The sequence below is a fragment of the Giraffa tippelskirchi genome, chromosome 1, assembly GCF_054371585.1.
Source record: "Giraffa tippelskirchi isolate mGirTip1 chromosome 1, T2T-mGirTip1v1.2.pri, whole genome shotgun sequence".
NCBI lineage: Eukaryota > Metazoa > Chordata > Mammalia > Artiodactyla > Giraffidae > Giraffa > Giraffa tippelskirchi.
The window spans coordinates 169,178,880-169,183,915 of NC_137275.1; positions in this window are offsets into that span (position 1 = coordinate 169,178,880).

The following is a 5,036-nucleotide window of genomic DNA, read 5'->3' on the forward strand; positions in this document are numbered from 1 at the left end:
TGGCTCAGACAGTAAAGCATCTGCCTGCAATGCAGGAGACCCGGGTTCAATCCCTGGGTCAGGAAGATGCCTTGGAGAAGAGAATGGCCACCCATTCCAGTATTCTTGCCTGGAGAATTCCATGGACAGAGGAGCCTGGCAGGGTACAGACCATGGGATCACAAAGAGTCAGACACTACTGAGCAACTACCACTTGCACTTTCACTTAATTCTACATCATCCAAATGAAATAATATCTTCATCTTTACTGATCCTTTCCATTAAAACTAGTTATTTCAGCATAATAAAAAAGGGGAAGTCTCTGTAAGATTTCTCACTAAATTCTCCTCTCCAATACACTGTTCCTCCCTGAAATCAGGAATTAAATTCTTAAAAGTACTCTCTATGAACTTGTGGAGATTCCACTCTCAGATAGCTAAATAGCACTATTCTGCGGAAAATACTCTGATATTTCACAGCAGAATTTAAATCTCTTATCTGGACAGGTTCAAGGTAGCAGTAAGATTGCTCTTTCAAATTCCCATTCCAGTTGCTATCTAGACACTTTCATCCAACTTCCAGCTTTTAGTCCATTCACACATCCATTCCCCTTCGCCCTGACAAGAATAAATGCCCGTCTCATTGCCCTCAATGGACTATGCAGTAAAACACTCTTTAAAAATAGACTCTTCAAAGAAAGAGCCCAGACATTTGCTCAAAACAAGCAGTAAATCTTTTTCACACTAGTTTTTCACATAGATTGTATTAACTATTTTTCTGCTTGTCCCCAAAAGTCAGGGATAACAATTTTCAAATGCAAGGCATTGTGATCAAATGTAAAAGAAAAATCTGAGAGGCAAAGCAGAAAGGAGAGGTGAGCTCAGGTCCTACATCCCAGAATCATGTCCCTTTCCCTCATCCATTCAGCAAATATCGAGTGCTTTGCTGTTGTCATCAGGCTTAGTCGCTCACTCATGTCCACCTCTTTGTGAGCCCATGGACTGCATGTAGCCCACCAGGCTTCTCTGTCCATGGGATTCTCCAGGCAAGAATACTGGAGTGGGTTGCCATTCCCTTCTCCAGGGGATCTTCCCAATTCAGGAACTGAACCTGGGTCTCTTACATTGCAGGCAGATTGTTTACTATCTGAGCCACCAGGGAAGCCCATTGAGTGCTTATTATATGCTAAGTATTTTATCAAATCTAAAGTATAGAAAGATGATTAACATGGTCCCTATCCTTGAGGTTTTCATAGTGTAGAAAGACTGGCAGACCAGCAAACAAAAGCAGTGACACACATCAAAAGAGGTGTTTAGAGAGAGGATTTTGGTGACTGTAAAGGAGGAGAAATTAAATCAATTAATATTTGGAAATAGCTGTGGGAGCAAAATGAAAAACAATGCCATTTGAACTAAGCCTTGAAGGATGATGAGATGTTCTTCTGGAGAAAGGGTATTTCTAGTAGTGGAAGAAGCATATACAAAAAGAGAGAGAGAGAGATGTCTAGAATATGGAGCAACGGGCAGCTGCATTCCAAATATTACCCTCAGACATGTTTTGTTTGGTTTATACTTAACTAGGAAATTCCATGTGAAATTAGACTCTCCAGATTCTTTTATATAAAAAAAAAAAGATCTGACAATAATGTTCCCACATTCTCACATGGAAAAATTGTTCCTTTTGGGACTTGTTTTCTCAAGTTTTGCTCTTTACTCATGTTCTACCAGTCTGGCTGCTTAGATGACTGGGTATATGAACAAAGATGGAAGATCAATAGAGAAAGGGAAAGGTAGGCTAGTTATGAAGGCTCTGGAATCCCACCTGAAAAGCTTTCTGAAAAGCTTATCTTTAACTCAGTGTTACTGTGACTATGCCCCCACAGAACTGGTTATCCACAAGTTGGGCTTTCCTTTTAAGTCTTTTTTTAAATCTCAGGACTGGTGCCACTCATCTACATTGGTGTACTAGGAAAAAAAATCTGTTATTTATAATCACAACTACCTGCTCCGAAAGGCAGTTTCTGTTAAGCAGAAAATGCTCCGTTCTATTCATAGACTTAATAGTATTGGAGAACAATTCAAAGTTTTCAAGGCTCTCCAAGAAGGAGAAAGTATATGAGGAAATAAGGGGAGAAGACATAAATAAGCAGTGAATGAGATCATGGAACTGAGGTAAAGATAGGCCAAAGAATTGATGAGAAACTCTCAGTGGCAGGATTTTAAGATCGGGGATGGTAATGTATGATTTTAGATTGTTTGGTGCTTGATGAACAACACGGCACCACTGCCACCACCAAGAGCCACCATCCCCAGGCTCCTGATTTTCAGTAAAGTCAATCTCAAAATGGTTTATGTGACCATGAGGATTCAAATATCAGGAAATTCACAGAAATCTTTAGAGGATGCTCAGATTTCTTTAGTTAGAGGTTAGCTAGAAGGTAGAATTGTGTGCTTAAGTTAGATCTCATAAAACAAGAAAGCCCTACTCAATATTAAGTTTATACTGAAACTTAATCACTGAAACCAGAGGATGTTTCCTCCAAGCTTCCTCTTGCTTCGTAGGGGAGATAGTGCCCCTGTGGGCAAAGGCCCTAGAGAGGTCTGTGCCAGCTTGCTTGCTTGCACTTTGTTGGTGAGCACAACTCTTTACCTGCAATGGAACTGAATTACAAAGTCTCACCAGCTGGTGAAACAGCTTTGGCCTCTAATTCACCTCCTGGCTTGTGGTTCTCGTGTCTGATGAATGCAAATCCCCAAGCTACTCATTCTGAATGGTGCCTATGGTAAAACTTGGGTCTCACAGTAAATCATCAACTCATAATCCTCTCTTCAGCTGGATTAAATGTGTCCCTCAGATTTCTCAGTCTGGAGACCCTTGCCAAGACAACAAAGGCCTGCCAGGTGGTTGGGGCCCAGGCAAACATCTGCTGAGCTTCATGTTTGACCAAAATGACAACTGGGACACATGTATTCTGCAGATGTGTTGTCAGAATCAGCAGCAAAAAATGAAAAAGACCCCAACGTCTGCCTTTCAAATAAACCTGTATGTTGTAATTTATTTCTAAATAAATAATTCCCACATATCCACTGTCCCTAGGTATAGAATCTCACATCCTTTTTGAAAAGCACATAGATAATTGAAAAGGAAATATGTGGTGAAAGTGGCCAAGTTAGGTATCAAATCAAATGAACATATTAATCGGGTACCTACTCTAATAATAGTGACTAACCATTGTAGAGCTCTTTACATATTACAATATGCCTCATGTATATTCTTCATTTGAGCATCACAACAGCCCATTAAAGATAAAACATGCATTACAGATCAATATTTGTAAGCACTACTTCCAAAATTCAGCTATGGAATATATTTTTCCACCATAAAATCAAGTAAATATAACTGAGAAATATAAGGAAGACTTTCAGATCTTAATATTACTAGAGATTCAAGATTAAAGCCATTCACCAAGTTATTAAATTATACCACTAAAGTAAATTATATGTCACATTACATTATTACCATAGTAATATTATACCTTTTCACCCATAAAAATTTTCTTTGCCAAGAAAAATGCTTCCTAAAAGTTATAAACTAACTTTACACCTAATAAGTTTGGATTCAAATAAATGTTACATAAAACTAGATTAAAGGAGAAGAGTTTACAGTTTTACTAATAGCTGCCAAAAAGACATTTCTAATAAAAACTCAATGGAATACTTGAATAGAAGGAAACTATGCATACCTGTCAAAGAGAAGTAGATTATCAGTGCAAATATTAGGAAAAAAGAAATAAAGTTGTGTTTATATTTAAACAATATAATTGTATATTAAGAAAATCCAAAAGACTATTTTCAAAACTCTATTCATAAAGGAAAATTTCATTAGATTGCTATATGGATGATAAATATAGAAATATATAATTTTTAAAATACTGTATCAGTAAGAAATTAAGTGGAAAAAAATCATTACTACAGTAATAATACTACAAAGTTCCAGTAGACAAATTTAATACTAAAAGTACAGATCCTATGTGAACAAAATTATAAACTCTTACTATAAGGCAGAAAAGAGGACTTCCCTGGTGGCTGAGACAGTAAAGCATCTGCCTACAGTGCAGAAGACCTGGGTTAGATCCCTGGGTCGGGAAGATCTCCTGGAGAAGGAAATGGCTACCGAGTCCAGTACTCTTGCCTGGAAAATCTTATGGACAGAGGAGCCTGGTAGGCTACAGTCCATGGGATCACAGAGAGTCGGACATGACTGAGTGACTTCACACATAAGGCAGAAAATAAAAGACTCAACACACTGCATTTGTAGAGGAAAAAGGAGAAAAGAAACAATAGAGAGCATAATATGTACAAAACATATAATAAAAGCCCCCCAAATAAGTTTATATACATTAACAATTTATAACCAATATGTTATTTCCCCATTATAAAAGTTGAGGCACAGATCATTTTTTGGTAAAAATTTAAATGTATAATATTTTTAAAAGAGCTGAAAACAAATTGACACAGGAAAATTGAAAATAAAGAAATGAAAAGAGGTGATCTAGATAAACACTAACAAAGATTTTCAAGGATGTAGAAATAGTAATCAGACAAAATGGCATTTAAGAATATTATAGTAAGGACTATTAAGTATTTTTTTTAAGTTACAAATCTACTTAGAAGATTCAATGAGTGAGTGAGTGGAAGTCGCTCAGTTGTGTCCGACTCTTTGTGACCCCATGGACTGTACAGTCCGTGGGATTCTCCAGGCCAGAATACTGGAGTAGGTGGCCATTCCCTTCTCCAGGGGATCTTCCCAACTCAGGGGTTGAACCCAGGCCTCCCGCATTGCAGTCAGATTCTTTACCAGATGAGTCACCAGGGAAGCCCTAGTCATCTACTTTTTTTATGTACCTAACAACGTGGTTTTGAAATATATAAAGCAAAATTTATTAGAATTTCAAAGAGAAATTGAAAAAGCACAGTGGACAAAAATCACAGAGATCTCAGATCCTAGAAGATTAAATAGATTTTTTTAAAGAAAATTTAGAGATTTTAATAACACAG